At 44.4% G+C, this 24,133-nt stretch overlaps 1 protein-coding gene across 1 annotated transcript in view; it reads right to left on the bottom strand.

Moving 5' to 3' along the window:
• Nucleotides 1-24,133, bottom strand: part of LOC115472830 (dual specificity testis-specific protein kinase 1-like) — a 221,254-nt gene that overhangs the window by 99,213 nt on the left and 97,908 nt on the right. The gene's annotated exons all lie outside the window — the stretch shown is intronic.

Raw genomic sequence — 24,133 nt, 5'->3', positions numbered from 1 at the left:
AGAGAATGGAAGGCCTTTCTTTTGCAGTAGGTGGGCTCTCTCCCACACGGGTGCACTCAATGACACCGAGAACCAGTGGCAGAGCCAGATGGCTAATTTTGGATAGGCCTGAGCCCAAGGTGGGTGTGCATGAAATTTTCACCTCCCCTGCTCAACCTCCCCCCTCACTTAGATGTATTGGATAAGTGGTATATAAATTTGATAAATAAAGGCAAAATATAAATACCTGAGTTGGTAGAGATCCCCAAGCCCCATCAGCTGACCTCCTTCAACAGCAGCCAAAATGTCTTCCCACCTCACAAAAACTGAACAAGCATGGGGGAGGGGCACAGGGCTGGCAGCAGCAGCAGTTTGTGGTTTTGGAGAAGGTCTTCAGCTGGCAAAGCTTGGGGATCCCATCCAGCCACTGGAAGGGTGATTCAATTTTGGGTGGGCCTGAGCCAAAAGTGGATGATCCCCTTCCCATCCAGGCTCACCTGTGTCTACACCACTGCCAAAGACAGAGGTGAAATGGGCAACCTCATAGAAGTGCCCTTCCTTCTCAGGTGTAACAGAATATACCAGACCAGACCCCCACATGCTGTTTTTGGCAAACCCGGTGGAACCCATTTCCTCTACTAAGGTCACCAGGCTGCCCAAAGTCACCAGTCACCAGGGCAGGAGAGCACACTAACAAAAGTTGGCATCCACCAGAGCTTAAAGGGACAGTGTCACCAAGGATGTTGGATTCAGGAACACAGGAATCTGGGCCTCAAATCCCATTGTACATTATACAGCTAGGAATTCTACAGAACCATCTGTTCACAGAAATGCCAAGGTTTCCAGTTCCAGGCTGGATATTTTGGAATGGTTCTGGTTTTAAACTTACATCCCAAAGCAGTGTGGGATTTGTAGTGCCCAGTCCTGCCCATTGAAATCGGTGCTGCAAATCCCAGGATGCAGTGTTCAGAAATTCAGCACTGTCCCAAAATCTCCAACCTGGAACTGGGCAACTTGGCATCTCTATGTTCATTACCTTAACATCATGTTTTCAACCTTACATGTTTGAGACTACAGCTCTTAATGGGAAGGGAAGAATTTATATCCTACATAAATGTAATCAAACGACAATAAATGGAATTTAGGTCAGGGTGGATTCTTGCTGTGTGAATCAGAATAATGTGTGCCTCCTTGCTCTCTGGAATGGAATGTGCTGGAGATGGTTGTGTGAGATAAACTGAATGTGCTGAGGACACGTGGGTTTATATGAGTGCATGGGAGTCGACTGTTGATGTCCTGGTTTATGAGTTTAGCCAAAACCCTAAACTGAACAGCCTCAAAGCTTTGTATTTCTTTTATTATACAGCATAGCCCAAGAAAACCTGATTTTTGAAGTCTTTTATAGTCTGCCAGGTCATCTTAAACCTGTGCTAGAGACCCCCATAGCCAGTCATTTTGTCAGGATATCCACAATGAATATGCATGAGATAAATTTGCATACATTGCCAATCCAATATATGCAAATTTACTTCATGTATAATCTTTGTGGATATCTTGGATACTGGCTGTGGGGTCCACTGGACAGGATTGGGAAGTCCTGCTCTATGAAACCAGCAGTGCACAATAAAACATGGCAGTACAACTACTTGTCAATAGCATGCCCCTTGCTAGGAAGGTTTCTTACCAGATGCATAAGTTCTTTAAGCTGTGCACAGTGTGATTCAGCAGGCATGGTCTTAGGGGGGTAGCAAAAAGGGTGACCATCCTTGACATCATGCACACAAAGGTGTTCCACACTTGCCACTTGATCTGTGCATATACATGGGGGACACATATGTGGCAACCAGCCATGTTGTTACCACTGTCACCCCTACCCCCAGCACACAATGACCTGGGCAAAGTCACTTTGCCCAGGTCATCAGCTAATTCTGGTAATTGAACTGACTTGCTTCTGGTCCCACTGTCCATTTCCCCTTCCCCCACCAAAAGGGCAATTCTATAACTGGGCACCCTCATTTATGTGCCACTTGCGTATTGAGATGTACAGAATACCGGTACTTTCATGGGTAAGTGCACATTTTTGCGTTAAGTGTCAGCAAAGCAGCTAAGTGCTATTTATTTATTTATTAGGATTTATTTACCGCCCTTTTGAAGGAATTCACTCAAGATGGTGTATAGTAAGAATAATTCAAACATAAGCAATAGGCACTTACAGCAGTAAAAATATTCAAATAACAATATAAAGTATGGTATAGTAAATTTATTTATTTGTTACATTTGTATCCCACATTTTCCCACCTATTTGTAGGCTCAATGTGGCTTACATAGTACCGGAGAGGCGTTTGCAAGGGGTGCGCATAAGGGGCATAACATTTAAATAGAAGGGGTGTTTACATGGGGTGTTCACATGGGCAGGACATAGGCAGGGTTTCCCACTTATGTGTATAACTTACAGAATACTCTAAATTATGCATGTACTTGCTGTATTTAGGTGTTCACAGTTACACCAGGCTGATGCATAGGTTTTAGACATGCTGATGATGGGTTACACTCACTGTTCTCTCTAAGGTAAGCGAGAGTCATCCAAATGCATTGCTGCCAGTGAGGGGTGGAGTTTCAGTAGTGGAGTTTTCAGTCACTAGGGATGGGCAGGCTCTGCAGAACTTGCCTGTTTCTCACTACTGAAAATGTGATAGTGAAACAGCAACCTCCTCCCCCCCCCCCCCCCCCCCCCCCCCACAGGTGGAGCACTGCCACTCAGTTTAGAAGGAACAGTGGTGCTTGCATTTTATAATGGAATCTGGGTGTCCAGATGCTGTTATAAAACAGTCTCTCACCGCACAGCATCAGGGCACATTAGAGGAGGCACCCACATAGAATTGCCCTGCCCCCCCCCCCCCCCCCACGTGCCTATTCCACCACAAGGGCATGTGTTCTGCATAGCATACAAAAGAAGTCCATGTATCCCAAAACCTGTGCCCACAGTGATTCTGACAAGCCTCAAGAAGTTTTGGGATTTCAGGGATCAATTAGTAGAAAAATGAGGCAGATTTCTGTGCACCGGCTGATCCACAAAGAATTAAAGGGTCTTTAAATTAACCTCTCATCAAAAGAAATAAACAGGTTCTAGGATCAACTTTCTCTTAATGCCAACAGATAGCATACGAACAAGTGACACTGTGACTAGAAGGTCTCCAAAAGAACCTGAGTTCTTCTCTACTACGATGTGTCCAATATGCCCTTTGCCTGTTGTAGGATCACCATATCATCATATCTATGAAGTTTGCTAGCTATTTAGTTTAGAACTCCCCCCCCCCCAAACACACACCATCACACACCTTTTCCTGCAGAATGAAAACAGAAGCCAGTGCTCATGAAGTGTCCTTGTCAGAAGAGGTGTCCGAAAATTACAGTGCTTCCTATCATCTGACACTAACTGATTCTTGTGAAACTGGATGGTGAGCCCTAGGACCGTAGTTGGACTCCAAGCCACAGTAGACAGGTCACTTCTGGAGTAGAAGTAGAGGAGGCAAGATAAGAAATTGGCACAGCAGGAAGCTAGGAGACAAGCTGAACTTGGCAAGCAGAAACCAAGAGACAAGCAGAACTTGGTAAAGCAGGAACCAGGAGATAAGCGGAACTTGGCAAATCAGGAACCAGGAGGCAAGCTGGACTTGGAAAGCAGGAACCAGAAGATACCAGGAAGAACCAGTTGTGAAGGCACATGAGGCGGGATTGAGCTCCCTTAAAAGTGCTCAGCCCCTTGATGATGCCCTCATGTGCACCCTGGCATCCCACCGCTAGCCCTATATCTAGCAGGCTGTGGCACACATGCATGCCCTAGGAGGCTGTGTGCGGGCACAGGACACCAGGAGGACACCGTCACACAAGCCGTCTCGGTAAGTCTGTTAGGATTGGGGCTGGAGCCATGGAGGAGCTGTGATAGTACCCTCTTCTCAACAGCCCCCCCCCCCCTTCTCCTGGGCTTGGGTTTGTGAGGGAACAAGCGGTGAAACCGTTGGATGAGGACCGGGGCATGGACTTGAGCCACCGGTTCCTGGTTCCCAGGTCAAAGCCCTTCCAAGCAATGAGATATTGTAATCTGCCCCATACCCTTCATGAGTCCAGTATACCCTGCACCTTGTACTCCTTGTCCATATCGATCGATAGTGGGTAGGGGAAGCTTTAGTCATTCTTCTCAAGAACAGTGGTTTCAGTAAGGACATGTGAAAGATACTGTGGATCTGGAGGATAGCTGTTAGTTTTAGTTGGTACGTGACAGGGCCAATCTGATGGGTCACTGGATATGGCCCAATGAACCAAGGGGCAAACTGGGCTGATGGCGTTTTAAGGCATAGATTCCGTGTGGAAAGCCATACCAGGTCCCGTATCTGGAATCAGGGCACGGGGCATCTCTTTTTGTCAGCCTGTTGCTTGAATCTTTGAGTCATTTGAAGTAGGAGGTCCCAGGTAGTCTTCCAGATCTGAGAAAGTGAGATGACAGTCTTTGCAACTGAAGGAACTTTTAGGGCTAGGGGTATAGAGGCATAGGCATCCGGGGATGTTAGCCAAAGACAATCCATAAAGGAGAGACCCTGGTGGATGCATTACATAGGTACATAAGTATTGCCATACTGGGAAAGACCAAAGGTCCATCAAGCCCAGCATCCTGTTTCCAACAGTGGCTAATCCAGGTCACAATATACCTGGCAAGATCCCAAAAAAGTACAAAATATTTTATACTGCTTATCCCAGAAATAAGATAAGGTGATTCACATGATTATAATGACAGAACTCTGCCCAAGGTAACAGCCGAGACCAGTTGTCCTGTAAGACCGACACATAGGCTCGCAGGAAGGCCTTCAGACTCTGATTTGTTCCCTCCGTTTGACCATTAGTCTGTGGATGGTATCCAAAAGGAAAATTCTAGTTTCACCTGCAGGGAGTGATTGAGGCTTCACCAGAATTTGGAGGTGAATTGGACACCCCGGTCAGAAACGGGTAAGCCATGCAATCGGAAGATGTTCTTGAGAAAGTGCTGGGCCAAAGTGGATGTGGTTGGTAATCCAGCAAGGGACATGAAATGGTCCATTTTCAAAGAAATGGTCCACCATCACTCATTTGGTAGTGTAACCATTAGAGTGGGGAAGATCCATAATGAAATCCATGCAATGTGTGTCCATGGCTTCTTAGGTACGGAAAGCGGTAGCAGAAGACCCAAAGGAAGGGCATGGGAGGGTTTCTGGTGAGCATACACAGGGCAGGCCAAAACAAACTCCCTTACATCTTTCTTGAGAGTGGGCCACCAATTAGAGTGGGAGATGAGCTCCATAGTACCTTGAATTCCAGAATAACCAGCGATACTAAAATTGTGCCCCCACTTGATCCTACCAAAGTCATCTGGGGACAGTAGTTTTGCCCAGTGGCACTGATGTGACAGTAGCAGTCAAGATCCGGGCTGGGTTGATGACATGATGGAGGTCAGGTGTCTCTTCACCCTCTTCCATAGATCGTGACAGGGCATCCATCTTCTTCTTCTCTGCTGGTCAAAAGTGGAGTTGTAAGCTGAAACGGAGAAAAACAAGGACCATCTGGCTTGTCGTGGATTAAGCCGATGTGCCTCTTGAAGATTTAATAAATTCTTATGGTCGGTCAGTACAATTAAGGTGAATTTGGTCCCCTCAATTAAGTGACACCACTCTTCCAGTATCAATTTTATAGCCAAAAATTCCTGGTCTCCTATCATATAGTTCCTCTCGGCTGGAGAAAATTTTCGTGAGAAGAAAGCACAGGGAAGCAGTTTCCCACAGGTATGGGTCTAGGATAGGATGGCACCTGCTCCAATTGCTGAGGTATCTACTTTGAGAAAGAACCTTTTCCCAGGATCCAGGTGTCAAAGGATCAGTCAAAAAGGCCTGCTACGGATGGTCAAAAGCAGCTATGGCTTCGGGTGGCCAGTCCTGGAGATTCGCCTCCTTCCAGGTGAGAGTTTTCAGCAGTGCTGCGATAGCAGAATAATTCAGGATGACCTGCCAGTAATAGTTGACGAAGCCTAGAAATCTCTGGAGAGCTTAGCGGTCCAGAGGCGGAGGCCAGTCAAGAATGGCAGACAGCTCGGCTGGGTCAATTCGTAGCTGTTGATCGGAGTTGATATACCCCAAAAAGGGTAATTCAGAGCGTTCAAAGACACATTTTTCCAATTTAGCAAATAGGCGGTTCTGACACAAGTGGTAGAGCACCATCTTGATGTGCTGTCTAAGTTGTTCCAACAAACGGGAGAAGATCAAAATGTCGTTGAGATAGACAACAACACATTTGTACAACAGATTTCGGAAAATATCATTAATGAAGTTCTGGAAAACAGCAGGAGCATTAACTAGACCAAAGGGAATAACAAGTTATTTATAGTGTCTGTCTCTGGTGTTGAAGGCTATTTTCCACTCATCCCCTTTCTGGATCTGGAAGATGTTATAAGCTCCTCATAGATCTAGTTTGGTGAAGACACAGGTGCCTTGGAGTTGTTCAAACAGTTCACAGATGAGTAGTAGGGGGTATGTATTCTTCTTGGTAATCATATTCAAGCCCCTATAGTTGATGCACGGCCACAGTCCCCCATCCTTCTTGCATAAGAAAAAGAATCCTGCCCTGACTGGGGATGTAGAGGGATGGATGAACCCTTGCTGCAGATTGTCCTTGATATAGATGGACATGGCTTTGGTCTCAGGGTGCAAAAGCAGGTAGACTCTACCCCTGGGGGTGGGGGGCATCTTCCCAGGCAACAGCTCAATGGGGCAGTCATAGGACTGGTGAGGTGGAAGGGTCTTAGTCCATTGTTTAGAAAAAGCATCCAAAAACTCCTGGTAGGCCCGAGGTAGGGTTTTCCTGACTTCCAGCTTATTAACGGCCATCGACATGGGGAGCATAATGGAGCTCAAGCACCATCCTCAACAGGGCCAACCCCAAGCTGCTATCTGACCCTTATCACAATCAATTTGGGACTTGTGCTGTTGTAACCAAAGGAGGGGAGGCCAATTATGATGGGGTTCTTGGCCGTTTGTAGAACTTAACAGCATTATAGCCTCCCTATGCAACACTGATGACCTCTTGAATGTGCCCATAGATAGAGGACATGGGGATGGGTTGAGGCAAGTTTTGTGTGGATATTTGATAAAGACGGACCAGGGCCTCATCAATGAAGTTGTCTGCTGCCCTGGAATCTATGAACGCTTCCATGAAGAACTTAGGTTCCAGATCAATTATGGCTGGAACCAAAAACTGGACGTGGGGAGTTCATCAAGAAGGTTCTAGACCTGCCTCCTTGGCCAGAACTAGACTTGCAGGTTTCCTGTCTTCTTAAGGCAGCAGAGGGCATAGTGCTCTTTCTCACCGCAGTACAAGCACAATGCCTGTGCCTGTCCCTGCTTCTTCTCTTGGTCTGATCGCCCCAGCCAATCCACCTGCATAGGTTCCCCATTGCTGGCAGGTGAAGCAGACTGTGAAGGGTGAGGCGCAGGTTTACTCTGGAATGTGGGAGCCAATCAAAATGGCCTACAACTGGCATGGCACTCTAGGGCTCTCTCATGGAAGTGGATATACACTTGTGTGCATAGTAGAATTAGATCATTGAGATTCATGGGGAGTTCACACCTGGCCAATTCGTCCTTAATATAAGAGGAAACATCTTGGCATAACACAGTGGCTAGGCTCTCATTATTCCATACCAGCTCAGTTGCTAGGGTCCAGAACCAAATGTCATAGTCTACTAGGATCATAAGGTCAGTAGCTCCCTGGCTGCTGAGGTAGCTTTGCCAGGTTCCTTGAAAAGTCTACAAAACTGGACAAGAAACTCAGCCACATTGTTTAGTACAGGCTCATTTCTCTCCCAAATAGGGGAGGCCCAGGCGAGAGCAGGACCAGTAAAGAGGGAAATGATATAGGCCACTTTGGTCCTATAAAAAATGAAGTCTCCTGCTTGTAATTCAAATATGAATTGACATTGGTTCAAGAACCCTTCAGGTCTTTGGATTCCCATCAAAGCAAGGAGGTGGGGCGACATAGATCCCCATGCCAATGGGGACAACAGCTGGTCCCGGATCTGTGACAAAAGGCGAGGCTGCCACTAGAACTACATCCGGCCCTTGGATATTGTCCATCCGATGGGCCAACGTTTGCACGGATCCAGACAGTTGTTGCAACTACAGCACAAGCTGCTGCAGCAGCTGCAGAGCAGGTGACTGTTAAGTTCATGGCCTTCATAAGATGTGATCCTGGATGGAGAGCCCTAGGACTGTAGCTGGATTCCCGGGCATGGCAGACAGGTCATTCCAGAATAGAAGGAGAGGAGACAGGACAAAAGCTTAGCACAACAGGATCTAGGAGACAAGGCTGAAGCTTGGCAATGGAGGAACCAGGAGACAAGCTGGACTTGACAAGCAGGAACCAGCAGACAAGAAGAACTTGACAAAGCAGGAACCAGGAGACAAGCTGGACTTGGTAAGTAGGAACCAGCAGACAAGTAGAACTTGGCAAAGCAGGAAACAGGAGACACCAGGAGGAACCAGTTGTGAAGGCACATGAGGTGGGACTAATGTTCCTTAAAAGCCCTCAGTCCCATGACGATACCCAGATGTGCCCTCCTCCCATATATAGTGGGCTGCAGCAGGCATGGGACACTGGGAGGACGCTGTCGCACAGGCCACCCTGGTAAGTCCATTGGGGTTGGGGTTGGAGCCATGACAACAGTGGCATAGCAAGGGCGGGGCAGTGGGGGCAGTCCACCCCGGGTGCCAGTGGGTGGGGGGGTGCTCCATCGAGAGCCAACAGCTCTCATCTTCTGCCACCACCCTGCCTTTTTTTAAAAAAATCTATGCAGCCAGCAACACAGGCAGCGCTTCCCGTCTGCCCTGCGTGCTGTGAAGGCAGAAAATCATCTCGCTGGTGTCGGGCCTTCCCTCGCTGTGTCCCGCCCTTGAGGAAATAGGAAGTTACCTCAGAAGGGGGCGGGACACAGCGAGGGAAGGCCCGATGCAGGTGAGACGATTTTCTGCCTTCAAAGCACGCAGGGCAGACGGGACGCGCTGCCTGCATCGTTGGCTGCATGGATTAAAAAAAAGGCAGGGTGATGGCAAAAGATGAGAGCTGTTGGCTCTCGACAGAGGGGGGGGGGCTCAGATGGGAGAGGGGGAGCTCAGAGGGGAGAAGGGGATTGGGGTGCTCAGAGGGGAGAAGGGGATTGGGGAGGGTGGGGGAGCTCAGAGGGGAGAAGGGGATTGGGCAGCTTAGAGGGGAGAATGGGACTGGGGAGGCGAGTGCTCAGATGGGAGAAGGGGTCCGAAGCTGGAACTGGGGTCTGACAAGGGGACAGGATGGAAAATGGGTACATGCCTGGAGCAGGAGGGAGAATGGGTCTGGGGCTGAAAAGGGGGGATGCAAGGCTGTGGTGGATGAAGGGGGCTGGAACTGGGGGCAGGGGCAGGGGCTGAAACTGTGGGGACTGGGGGCTTTAAAGGGGACAGGGAGAACTGGCTGGGGCTGAAGCTCGGGACTGGTGAGAGAAAAGGGAGAACTGGCTGGGGTCTGAAAAGAGGGGGCAGAGACAGAGAGGGGACAGACCTTGGATGGATGAGAGAGGGAGGGCAGACGGATTTAAGGAGCAGAGAGAAAGGGCAGATGTTGATGGAAGGGGGAGAGAGAGATGGCGGGCAGATGGTGGATGGAAGGGGCAGAAATAGAGGGCAGATGTGGATGGAAGGGAGAGACAGTGGATGGAAGGAACATTAGAGAGGGCAGACACTGGATGGTAGAAAGAGAGAGCGAAGACAGATGCTGGATGGAAGGAAGACAGTGAAAAGAAGATGAGGAAAGTAAATAAAATATATATTTTTATTTTTTTTGCTTTAGGATATAGTATTGTACTGTAGCTGTGTTAATAAATGTTTATAAATAGAACATGTAAATAAGGTAATCTTTTTATTGGACTAATTTTAATACATTTTGACTTAACTTTCAAAAGAACAAAACCCCCTTCCTCAGCTCAGGCTAGGATACTGTAACAGCACTATACTGTATTGACCTGAGGAAGGAGATTTTGGCCTCTGGAAGCTAAATGTATTAGTCCAATAAAATGGTATTATTTTATTTTCTGTATTTGCTTTATTTCTATTTGTTAATTTGTAAAGTGGTGATTGGTATTTGTTAGTTTTTTCAAATTTACATCTGCTGTCTTTATATTTTGCATAGTACTAGGGGACATTTTCTGTTTCTGTGGTGTTGCATTGTATGCAGAGTCTGGCATCGGGGGTTCAGTTTAATTTTTGTCTAAATAGAAAGTTTATGATTACTTATTCTATAGTGGATTAGGGTGTATCTGTGTTTGTGAAAAAGACATGGCTTTCGGTTGGCATTGACTGTGCAGGATCGACGATCTGTACTAATCTGTTTGTTTTCGTTTTACAATAGGTGAATTGATGTTCTAGTGCTCACTGTAGTGTTTAAGATGCTTTCCTTTTCCTTGTGTGACTTGTACAAATTACTGCTTATGGTATGGTAGAATTGCTCTATAGGTCCTGAGTGTTTTGTATTCTCGGTATGCCTAGTACTGGATTTGGGGGGGGGGTGTTAAAAAATTACCAGCCCCGGGTGTCAACTACCCTAGCTACGCCACTGCATGACAATGATACCCATATACACTATTCTTAATCATTTAGAGACACAGACACACACATTCTCAAAACTTTTACTATTATATGATTTATGGCTGTTAAACCACAGCAGGTTCTCCTTTCCTTACATATCTTTCACCTTTCAATGGTGCTTACATGGTTTATCTTATTTATGTTTTGTTTGCTTTTCTCCACTTTGAAATGTTAGAAGAAAAGCAGGTAACAAAATAGAAATGGTTTAATTTGACCTTTCCAGGCACTAAACACTTACTTAACTGAGAGAACTGCCAGGTTTCCAATGTTTTTGATTATTTTGGACTTCACAAAATGCCTTTTGATTAGCTGCATAATGTCTTGTCCTTTACCAGGAATTCAGCAAGTTTCATGGACTGTGCTCCCTTACAGATGCACATGCTGGTATTTCCCGTACTTGGTGATGCTATTGATCTGGTATTGTTCACTAAAGGATTTGTTCACTCCTGTTCTTGGCCAGAAGAGGATTTCCTGCCCAAAGACCCTTGTTCCTGGCACAGCCTGTTCTTGGCAGGTCTCATTCTTTCCCACTGGTTGCATGGAACAGCCTCAGGATGCTGTATCAGGGAGCAGGCTGCTCTTTGAAAACTCCCCTTATGCTTCCATTCAGAGACAGAAAATCAAGGGCAATTATGAACAATTTGTCCTTTGTGTTCATGTCTTTAACAATTTGTTTAATTGGATTGTATTAATACAATTCAGCTTATAAGTTTGTACTACAGCAGGGGATGCATAATGAAGGATCTGGGAAGGCCTCCATTCTGTCTCTCACCTAGGCTTGCCAAAGTTCAGTACAGGAACCAAGTAATAGCTGCAAATGTTTCTACACACCAGTAAAAGCAGAGGATGGGATAAGTTTTGGCATGTGATAATAGCAGACTGTTTCATGACTACGGCTGTTAAATATATCGAGTGCAGATAGTCTGAGTCATTTTATATTTTTAATTCCTAATTTTTTTTTCCTATTGTTGATTCCCCCAGTAGTCTGACACAGTAGCAGCAGGAGGAAATTGCTCTATTCTCTCTTTGAATCTCCCAGAAATAAGAGAAGAAGCTGTATTAAGCGCTTAAGAGTAATCCAGGATGTCCCCTTAAAACAGGACACTGAGCCATAAGAACATAAGTGTTGCCAACCGAAGGTCCATCAAGCCCAGTACCATGTTTCTAACAGTGGCAAGTACCTAGCAAGATTCCAACACACAGTAAAACAGATTTTATGCGGTTTATCCTAGAAATAAGCAGTGGATTTTCCCAAATCCATCTTCATAATGGCTTAAGAACTTTTCCTTTAGAAAATTATCCAAACCTTTTGTAAACCCTGTTGAGCTAACTGCTTTGACCACATTCTCTGGCAACAAATTCCAGAGTTTAATTACACATTGAGTGAAGAAATATTTTCTCCAATTTGTTTTAAATTTACTGCTTAGTAGCTTCATTGCATGCCCCCTAGTCCTGGTTCTGCTGGGTTTGTGGACTATCTTCCTGTTCTCTGCTGTGGTTTCTGTTCCGGTGGGTGTTCCTCCTGCCGCTGCCGTTCTCGGCAGTAGCCCAAGGGCTCACTATCCAGTGTTTCGTGTGAAGCGTGACAATCACTTTGTACTTGCTCACATTAAATGTCATCTGCCATTTGGATGCCCAGTCTCCCAGTCTTGTAAGGTCCTCTTGCAATTTTTCACAATCCTCTTGTGATTTAACAATTTTGAATAACTTTGTGTCATCAGCAAATTTAATTACCTCACTAGTTATTCCCATATCTAGATCATTTATAAATATGGTAAAAATCAGCGGTCCCAGCACAGACCCTGAGAATACTGACTATTTTTTATCTTTTTAACCAGCTCTTAGGACATTACCTCGTATCCCATGACTTTCTAATTTCCTCAGGAGTCTTTCATGAGGTACTTTACATTACATTACATTAAAACACTTATATTCCACAGTTACTTGCTTGGTTCACAGCAGATCACAATCAATCATTAGGCATCCCTAGTAAAAATTACAATAACTTCAATACAAACTTTAAAAAATCATCTTCACCATCATGAGCATAATACAATCCTAATATCCAATCAAAACTTGTCTAACAAACCAAAAAAGTACAAGGAACCTTCAAGAATGGGGGTGTGAACTCAGTATTTTATACATCAGACCTGACAGTCCCCTACAGTCTCTGTAAAATTTGTCTAACAAAAACTTTTTTTGAATAGCTAAATCTTTAGTACTTTTCTAAACGTCATGTGGAGGGGCATTTTCAATATGACATCCTAGTCAGTCTTTGGACATTTTGCGCTAAACGTCTCAAATCTGAATAGAAAACATGACCATTTTCAAAACTGCAAAATGTCTTTCTTTTTTTTTTTAATACTATTTGTAACAAGTTTTTGTACTCTTTGAATTTATTTTTTCAGGTCATTTTTGTACACATGAAAAATGTAGAAAATCAAGTCACTTGGATGTAGGAGGGACCACCATTTTTAGCAGCCTGGTCCCTCAGACATCCCAGGAGAGCAATGGGACACCCTAGGGGGCACTGCTGTGAACTTCATATGAATTCTTCCAGGTACACATCTCACCACTGTTCCCTTATCTTATCTGCTGAGCCCTCCAAAACCCACCCAAAACCTACTACCCCCAACTGTACACCACTACATTAGACCTTATGGGTGAGGGGAGCACCTATATCTGGGTACAGTTAGTTTCTGGTGAGTTTTGGAGGGCTCACAGTTTCCACCACAAAGGTAACAGGTAGGGTGAGGTATGGACCTGGGTCCACCTGTCTACAGTGTATTGCACCCACCACTACACTACTCCAGGGACCTGAGTGCTGCTCTAATATTTTTATTTATTTATTTATTTATTAATTTATTAGGATGTATTTACTACCTTTTTGAAGGAATTCACTCAAGGTGGTGTATAGTAAGAATAAATCAAACATGAGCAATAGACAATTACAGCAGTAAAAATATTCAAATAACAATACAAAGTATGGCATAGTATACTACCTACAATGTCAACACAATACGTAATAGAACATTTTAATAACATGGCTATAACATCTGAAGCTGTCATACAGGCTAGAAAATACTATTTTCATTCACATTTTTGGGGGGTGGCAGGAGGGGGTTAGTGACCACTGGGGGTGTAAGTGGGGGTCATCTGGTCACTTAGGGCACCTTTTGAGCTTTAGTCATTCTAAAAATGGGTCTAGAACCAAGCATTTAGATTTTTGCCCTGTACATTTTCGTTTTGTTCTTTTTTTAAAAAATGTATTCAATTTTCAAATACATATCTCAGAAATATCAGAGATAATAAGAAAATATAGAAAAAGAAATAAAAAAACACTCAAATATTATAGGGAAATAGACACTGATCTTTTGTCTACAAGTCAAGAAAATAAAGATCCAAGATATAAGAAATATATTATTTCCAGAAAAAAATATTATTCCTAATACAGGTAGAAGCTCCCTCTGACTACTGTCTCTAGCCTGCCTCTAATAGAATGGATTCAGGATTTAGTTATGACATTCAATTCCTCTTTAGCTTCTAGAAAATCAATTAGCTGTTTTGGGTCAAAAATTGAAATTGTTTACCCTCATAAAATAGAAAACATAAACAAGGAAATCATAACACAAAATTGGCTCCTAAAGCTAATATTCTAGGCTGAAGGGCCAAGAAAGCCTAATGCCTCATCTGTGTCTCTCTTGAAAGATCTGGAAATATATGAACTTTTGATCCCAAAAAAAGCATCTCCAAATGACTAAAGGAAAGTTTCAAAACTGCATTTCGATCTGGTTCCAAGGCAAAAGTAACCAGCATAGTAGTTCTCTGTGTAATTACATCCAAAGAGGTTTCCAAAAAGGAGGTAAGATTCAGATTGTCCACCTCTCGCCTTTGAGAGGAATCTGCCACAGATCTTCCTGAGCTCCAAATATATTGAGATCATGTAATGGGAGGCAATGAATCACCAGCCATCCCCAGGACCTCAATTAAATATTTCTTAACCATATCCAAAGGAGAAATCAAAGGTGATCTGGGGAAGTTGAGGAATCTCAAGTTATGTCTTCTAACCTGGTTTTCCAGGTATTCCATTCGTCGATGTAGGAAATTCTTATCCTTAATTGAGACAACCCCCAAATTCTCCAAAGTCTGTATTTTTGATTCCAAGCATTCAGCCTTCGAGGACTGCTGGGCAGTTGCCTGCGCCTGAATCAAGACCACCTCAGAAATAACTTTAATATCTTTAGAGTTTCCAATTATCAAGGATTGTAAAGAAGAATGTGTGTCATAAACAATGTCTCAAAGTGGCTCCAAAGTCACTAAGGCCAGTTTAATAATCACCCGAGATGGCATAACAGAGGGAGGTAGACTTTCCACCTGAGAGAGAAAGAGTACTCACAGTTTCTGGAGGCAATATCTTTAAAGCTGACTGAATAAGAATCTCTCGCCCAGGTTCCACAGTCTTCTTTGCTGTTGTTGCCTTCCCTCTCTGTAAACCTTGTTCTTGGGGGGTCACACGCTCGACGGGACTCAAAAACGCCCCATCCACACTACTGTGACACCAAAATGTCAGTACGGGCAGAAGGAGATGAAGTTTTCGGGCGGGGGGGGGGGGGCGCAGGCATTCCAAAAGAATCCAGCGTCATCTGCTTCATCACTGGAACTGCACCGGGAGCCAAGGGAAACGCCCTGACCTTCCCTCTCCGTTTGCTCATCACCCACAGGCTGGGAGGAAATGATCTGGAGAGCAGCTGCAGATGTGTCTACTTCCTATATCGCCATCCTGGATCCCCCCGTTTTGTTCTATTATGGCTGTAAAACATCCAAGTGTTAGGTATGCCCTAATCCCGCCTTTGAAATGCCTCTGACACGCTCCCTTGTGATTTGGACACACTGCAAATGAATTGCACAGATACATGTTTACAAAACAGGTTTCAAAAATACTGATTTGGACGTTTTGAGAACAAATTCATCCAAATGCTGCTTTATGATACTTTTTGAACGTTTTTCTCTTTCGAAAATGAGCTCCACAGTGTCTAATGAATCTCATAGCTTGAGGTAATGCATTCCAAATTAGAGGTACTTGATAGGCTAATGACGATATCAACTTTAAAAAGTGTCACATTTTTAACACTCAGAAATTGTAACACAAATATCTTATGCAAAGTCAAATGCCTTTTGAAAATCCAGATACACAGTATCAACCGGCTCACCTTTATCCACATGTCTTGCCTGACCAATTTATTTCAATTCTTTGAAGGAGTAAACAAACATGTGGACAAAGGGGAGCCGGTTGATATTGTGTATCTGGATTTTCAAAAGGCGTTTGACAAGGTACCTCATGAAAGGCTACAGAGGAAATTGGAGGGTCATGGGATAGGAGGAAATGTCCTATTGTGGATTAAAAACTGGTTGAAGGATAGGAAACAGAGAGTGGGGTTAAATGGGCAGTATTCACAATGGAGAAGGGTAGTTAGTGGGGTTCCTCAGGGGTCTGTGCTAGGACCGCTGCTTTTTAATATATTTATAAATGATTTAGAGATGGGAGTAACTAGCGAGGTAATTAAATTTGCTGATGACACAAAGTTATTCAAAGTCGTTAACTCGCGACAGGATTGTGAAAAATTACAAGAGGACCTTACGAGACTGGGAGACTGGGCGGCTAAATGGCAGATGACGTTTAATGTGAGCAAGTGCAAGGTGATGCATGTGGGAAAAAAGAACCCGAATTATAGCTACGTCATGCAAGGTTCCACGTTAGGAGTTATGGACCAAGAAAGGGATTTGGGTGTCGTCGTCGATAACACACTGAAACCTTCTGCTCAGTGTGCTGCTGTGGCTAGGAAAGCGAATAGAATCTTGGGTATTATTAGGAAAGGTATGGAAAACAGGTGTGAGGATGTTATAATGCCGTTGTATCGCTCCATGGTGCGACCGCACCTTGAGTATTGTGTTCAATTCTGGTCCCCGCATCTCAAGAAAGATATAGTAGAATTGGAAAAGGTGCAGCGAAGGGCGACTAAAATGATAGGGGGGTTGGGACGACTTCCCTATGAAGAAAGACTAAGGAGGCTAGGGCTATTCAGCTTGGAGAAGAGACGGCTGAGGGGAGACATGATAATAATGAGTGGAGTGGAACAGGTGGATGTGAAGCGTCTGTTCACGCTTTCCAAAAATACTAGGACTAGGGGGCATGCGATTAAACTACAGTGTAGTAAATTTAAAACAAATACGAGAAAATATTTCTTCACCCAACGTGTAATTAAACTCTGGAATTCATTGCCGGAAAATGTGGTGAAGGCTGTTAGCTTAGCAGAGTTTAAAAAGGGGTTGGACGGTTTCCTAAAGGACAAGTCCATAAACCGCTACTAAACGGACTTGGAAAAATCCAAAATCCCAGGAATAACATGTATAGAATGTTTGTACGTTTGGGAAGCTTGCCAGGTGCCCTTGGCCTGGATTGGCCGCTGTCATGGACAGGATGCTGGGCTCGATGGACCCTTGGTCTTTTCCCAGTACGGCATTACTTATGTACTTATGTTTATTCACCCCTTCAAAGAAATGTAGTAGATTTGTTATGTATTTGCTCTGTAATTTTGTTCTTTATAATAGTCTACACCAGCAGTTCCCAAAGTGCACGCCACAGTGAATTGTTAGGGGTGGTGTGGCAAATCCTGACCTCCCTCCTGCCGCCACCCAAACCACTTCCTCTCTGCTGAAAACATGCCTCACCTGCTCCTCTGGCTAGTGTCTCTCATCCCCTAAGTGTCTCCCTCCCTTTGCCCCAGGTCTGGCAAACCCCCATCTCTTAACACTCCTTCCCCCACCCGTGTCTGCTTCCAAACGTGTCTCCCTCCAGAGGTCCCCAGCAGCAGTAGCATTTCTCACACCGCTTCTGGTGCCAGTCCCAAAGTTTTCCTTCTGCTACGTTCATCCCCTGTGGCGACAGGAAGTTACATTAAAGGGAACTGAACATGGCAGATGGAAGGTTTCAGGACTGTCGGCTTCGGCATTGTGTAAAATTCTGCCAATGCCGGGGACCTCTGGAGGGAGATACATTTGCAAGTAGACATGGAGTAGGGGATGTTGAGATAGGAGGAATATCAATTTGGGGATAGAGAGGAAGGAGAGAAACATGCTTGGAAGAAGCAGCAGCAGAATGGCATAGAGCCTGAAGTGGAGCTGAAGACTGCAAAGGAGCCCTTCTCCGGCTGCTCCAGGTGAAGGTGAGCAGTGGAAAAAGATGTGTGGCAGGGGAGGGGGCATTAGAGAATTGTGTGGCTGGGGGAGGTGGAGACCTGTGTGACCAGGGGGGGGAGGGGTGCGGTGGAGACCTGTATGGGAACCACTGGTCCATACCATTTTGCCTGGCACCGATGTCAGGCTCACCAAGTCTTCTCACAAATGTTTTCCCTACCATGGGCAAATAAATAAATATGGGTTCTTCTGTCCCAGTGTGAGGTATTAAACTACTGCAGCACTCATGGCAGGCTCAATGCGCTTACATGGGGCAATGGAGGGTTAAGTGACTTGCCCAGAATCACAAGGAGCTGCCTGTGCCTGAAGTGGGAATTGAACTCAGTTCCCCAGGACCAAAGTCCACCACCCTAACCACTATGCCACTCCTTTTGCATGCAAAATCTGAGACTTTATGGGGTTTTCCAGTTTAGTTGTGCCTGCACATTTCTATTTCTAATTTGTGGTTCCTTAGTTTGGATTTGGTGGTGTGTGTAACAAGGGACAAGTTTCTATAAAAAATAAAGTTGGGGTGGACAACTTGTTACCTGCCCATTGAATTTTATGTAGCCCGCAAGACCATGAAAAGTATACCCAGAAAATATCATTAACCAGAATTTGGGCGATTTTAAATACTGTATTGCACAAATATTTTCAGAACAGCCACTCTAGCAGTTTGTTTCCATCGTTAGAGTTACATTTTTAATTATTTATCACAGAGGGTCTATGGAGCTCTGTGCACTTCTGTTTCTGACATCATGTAATGTTGCAGTCTGCTAAGGGCGGTACTGACATTCATGCAGCTCTCTATGTACAAAGGTTGCCCACCCCTGTTCTAGAGCAAAGAATTGTGGTTGCTGGTTAAATCCAATTGTGGTTGCTGGTTTGACCCCTTATTTATGGAAATAAGGGGTCAAACAAGTTGACCCTAATTTCCACATACAAAGAGCAAAGAATTTTTTTTAGAGACCAAAGCTGAACTAGAAAATTTAAGAGCCAAGTTGAATCTTATGCACTGAAAGACAATAAAAGTCAGTCGTAAAAGCTATGCTGAAAAAATTCCTAGCCAGTATCTAGGAGATGAATAGATAGAAGGAAACTACACATATTGGGGGGGGGGGGGGGAGATAATTCTATAACTGTGTGTCTATATAGGTGCCCTTAAAGGAAATGGCCCTGAGTACCTGAAGAATAGGATGATCCTATACACACCTCCAAGGACACTAAGATCCTCCTAAGGAGTATCCCTAATCACATCCTCTCCAAAAGACATTACTTGATGTGATACCTGCAAGCAAGCCTTCTCCAGAGTAGCCCCCACACTCTGGGATGCACTCCCTGAAAGGCTCCACTTAACAAAAGACTATCTCTACTTCAGGAAGCAGGTGAAAGCTTGGCTCTTCAATCAGGCCTTTAATGGGAGAAGTAACTAACTTGTTAGTCTCACTCACACACAAGGAGAGACACAGGCTGCACATACTGCAGCAGGACATGTTTATCCACACTTACCCTAGCTGAGATAATATTTAACCACCCCTCTGACCTCATGAGCACCTTTCTTTAAATTAGTCATCTTATTTTCTAACTCCTTTTACTCTCTTACCTATCTATATGTTCCATCTTTGCTTATACCCTACAGTGTCAATTAAAATGTTCTATTACATATTGTGTTGGCATTGTAAGTAGTAAACTATGCCATACTTTGTATTATTATTCGAATGTTTTTACTGCTGTAATTGTCCATTGCTCATGTTTGAGTGAATTCCTTCAAAAAGGCAGTAAATACATCCTAATAGAGAAAAGTAGATATGAGCATAGTTACAGAATAGCACTTAGGTAGCCTATTGGCATTTACATGACATGCATATGTGTGCAAATACAAACATATATGGCAGTATTCTAATTACACATGTAACTGGCACATAATTATAAGCACCTTCTTTATGGAATTACCTCATATTCCCCAAGTCCTATTATAATTGGTATCTGTTGTACTTGGCCACTTGTTGCCACTCAAAGTGACGCTTATCTACTACTCCTCATTCTCCCAATGTTAAAACATGTTCACTTCCCAGAACATAAAGCCTCATTCTGAAGCATAACCACCACAGCACACTGTCAGAAGTTATTCATTCAAGAGAATTATTTCTAGAGGCAATGGATTTTCACTGGCAAACATTGGGCACAATTTACAAAACCGCATTGCTGTTTAGCCCCATTTTAGAAAGGATGTAGAAGTCAGAATGGAGACGTCCAGGTCAGGATGTCTCAAGTTTCACCAGTATTTCAAAACAGAATCTGCTGACGCTAAGTCTGTTCTAAAATACAAGAGAAATGGACATTTATGCACTGGGTACATGCAGCATACATTTTCATTTTAGAAAAATAAATATTGAAAATTTTAACAAGTTGAGAACCAGCGCATAAACCTGTATGTGCCGGCACACACACAGTTATGTTGTAAAATAGCAACACACCCCTGCATTTGCTGTCACATACTCATTCGTCTTTGCCAGTTTAGAAAAATAAATGTGCATTTTCCTGACACTGTCATACAGACCAGTATCCCTTGTCAACTACTGAAGGGTCTAAGGGGTAACCTCTCCTAGGCTCCTACCACTTCAAGACAGCAGCTTTCACAGATGACCTTTTGGTACATTTAACATATCCTGAGAGTTCTCTACAGACTCCGATGGAAAGTTTCAGGAGTTTGAGACTTCTTGGGATTTAAACTAAATCTTGAGAAAACTGAAGCTCTGACATTTGATGAAGTGCTGTAGAATGCTGGCAAGGGGATTTTCAATTATAATGAGCTGAGGGATCATTTACTTATCTTGGGGTTTATGATAGCATGATTGAAGGTTGAGGGCCTTCGGGTTCTACAGCCAGACAAGGTTACAAAGGTTAAAAAAAAACTCTACGAGTGGAGGAGTAGTCTAGTAGTTAGTGCAGTAGACTTTGATCCTGTGGAAGTGGGTTCAATTCCCACTACAGCTCCTTGTGATTCTGGGCAAGTCACTTAACCCTCCATTGCCCCAGGTACAAATAAGTACCTATAAATACCATGCAAACCAAAAGGTGGATATCACGTCCCATTCCTTTCCCTTTATTAACACATTTATTAACCTGTTACTTCACAGGTACAGAAAACAAGGAATAAAGTCTCTTGAGATTCAGAGACAATCTTTATATAGTCCTGTGGCTGATAGGTCAAAAGGCATAGTATATACTGTCTCTCTGCAAAGATGTACAAACACTGGTCTGGCTCCAGTCAAGCCTCAAGAACAGGATCGTCACAACTATTCAAGTTAAAGTTTGGCCTGCCTGAGCCAGGTTCTGGTAGCTACACATAAGTAGCGAAGGCATATGCTATAGGGCAGCTTCTCCCTTCCCTGGGTCTCCTTAGCTCAACTCTGGCCCTGCTTTTTATACTTCCTGGCAGTTGTCTTTCTGGCTCTACCCCTCCTGGGTCACTTCCTCTTTGGGCAGGATTATGGGGCTTAAGGTGGTTCTGACTCTGTGAGGAGTAATTTTAAGGGAAAGGGACAGCATCTTATAAATTCCCTCACAGGGTTCAATTGGCTATGTACAAAAGGTAGCTTTAGAAGTTAAATGTTTTGATTGGCAATTGGAGAATGAAGGGGCTTGGATTGCCAGGTTTTAAGCTGTATAATTGGGCCTGTCTTTTATGCCATATGAGGGATTAATTTTTGATCTTATAATACTCCCTGCAAGTACGAGAGAACTTTTTTTCTTGCTGTGGATTCCTAATTTTTTTGTTGCAGGCTACTTAGGAGAGTTTGCCATTGGAATGTAGACGTGGAGGGGCATAATTGAACGGGGCACCCAAGTTTTCCTGAGGGCGTCCCTGTAGGACATCCCCGCGAAGGGGCGGGGAAACCTGTATTATCGAAACAAGATGGGCGGCCATCTTTCGTTTCAATAATACGGTCGGGGATGCCCAAATCTCCACATTTAGGTCGACCTTAGAGATGGTTGTGCCTAGAGATGGTCATCCCCGATTTTCGGCGATAATGGAAACCGAGGACACCCATCTCAGAAACGACCAAATCCAAGCCTTTTGGTCGTGGGAGGACCCAGCATTCATAGTGCACTGGTCCCCCTGACATGCCAGGACACCAACCGGGCACCCTAGGGGGCACTGCAGTGGACTTCAGAAAAAGCTCTCAGGTGCATAGCTCCCTTACCTTGTGTGCTGAGCCCCCAACCCCCCACCCCAAACCCACTACCCACAACTTTACACCACTACCATAGCACTTATGAGTGAAGGGGGGCACCTTGATGTGGGTACAGTGGGTTTCTGGTGGGTTTTGGAGGGCTCACATTTACCACCACAAGTTTAACAGGTAGGAGGGGGATGGGCCTGGGTCCGCCTGCCTGAAGTGCACTGCAGTACCCACTAAAACTGCTCCAGGGACCTGCATACTGCTGTCATGGAGCTGGGTATGATATTTGAGGCTGGCATAGAGACTGGAAAATATTTTTAAAGTTTTCTTTAGGGTGGGAGGGGGTTAGTGAGCACTGGGGAAGTAGGGGGAGGTCATCCTCCATTCCCTCTGGTGGTCATCTGGTCATTTAGAGCACATTTTTGTGGCTTCGTCGTAAAAAAAAAAGGACCAAGTAAAGTTGGCCAAGTGTTCGTCAGGGACGCTCTTCTTTTTTCCATTATTGGCCGAGGATGCCCATGTGTTAAACACACCCCAGTCCCGCCTTCACTATGCTTCTGACATGCCCCCGGGAACTTTGGTTGTCCCCGCGACGGAAAGTAGTTGAGGGTACCCAAAATCGGCTTTCGATTATGCCGATTTGGGCGACCCTGGGAGAAGGACGCCCATCTCCCGATGTGTCGAAAAATGTACGCCCTTCTCTTTCGAAAATGAGCCCACAAGTATACTTTAGTTCATGTGTCTTCAACTGCTTGGAAATGCAGATTTTTGCCTAGGACTTGAAAATGTGGTACTCGATAAATGGAAGGCTAAGGGTTTTTTTGTTTTGTTTTGAAACATTTTGTTTAGGATAGCAGTAAGCTATTGTCTCTAATGGACTTGAAAAAAAAAAGTGGGTTAATACCCTGGGGATTATTGTGGACTATTATCAATTAGCACACCATGTAAATTTGCTAGGCATTAATATATTAACATTTGATTTTGTGAGCCAGCTTCATGATCTTTTAGGTCTTGACAGTCTGAATCCACCCTCAGTGTCCTTACTCCACAGGGCCTTATCAGTTTTGGCTTCATCAAAAATCTATACAGAATTAATTGATTTGATTTGCTTACTTTATTTATTTTTTGTCTATTAGATTGTAAGCTCTTTGAGCAGGGACTGTCTTTCTTCTATGTTTGTGCAGCGCTGCGTATGCCTTGTAGCGCTATAGAAATGCTAAATAGTAGTAGTAGTAGTAGTAGTATACAGAAAATGAAGTATAAATGGAAGGAGGAATTGGGAGATCCAGTAGGGATATTTGAGTTGATAGAATCTTCAGGCAAATCCCTCAAACTTTATACAGTACTAAATATAGGGAGTGTTGGTTTCGAGTCCTCCTTAGATCTTATTTTTCTCTGAATAGGGCACGTAAAGCGGGCTGTGTGTTGTCCCCTATTTGTCATAAATGCAATCTGGTTAAGGGAGATTTGGGGCATATGCTCTGGCAGTACCCCCAAATACGCAGGTTTAGGGGGCAGCTGATGGCTATTTAAATGGAGTTATTGGGCAGAGTATTAAATATTGGCCTTGGGGCTTGGTATTGGGGAGGGGTAAAGATTTGGAGGTAGTAGGTAGGGGAGTACCGATGTTTGTGCAGAAGGCTAGAGCGATGGCACTGAAATGTATTCTTAGGACATGGGCTCAATCCATACCACCCTCCTGCTGGGTTTTGCATAACTTGGTACTGATGGAATGCCAAGGAGCTAAAGGGTCACATATGTGACAGAAAAGGGTTTGCAGATCTGGGCTGATTATATTCAAGTGTTATCTTCCAGAGCTCAGAGCTTCATTTCACTCCTTGAGAGGAGATTCTAAGGTGCTATAAGGAAGGTGGTACAAGTTCCTAGGGAACACTTGGGGGTAAGGGGTTAGGTAGAGGGTGGATTCTGTCAGGGGGGGGCAGCAGTGTAAGGGGGGTAAGGGAGATTTAGGGGTACTGATCAGTCACATTTTGAGTTCCTTTGGTGTTGGGGTGGACTATAAGAGTCCAAGTCCGCTGT

This window comes from Microcaecilia unicolor, chromosome 6, assembly GCF_901765095.1.
Source record: "Microcaecilia unicolor chromosome 6, aMicUni1.1, whole genome shotgun sequence".
NCBI lineage: Eukaryota > Metazoa > Chordata > Amphibia > Gymnophiona > Siphonopidae > Microcaecilia > Microcaecilia unicolor.
The sequence above is the reverse complement of the archived record's forward strand: the minus strand, read 5'-3'. Positions and strand labels throughout refer to the sequence as shown.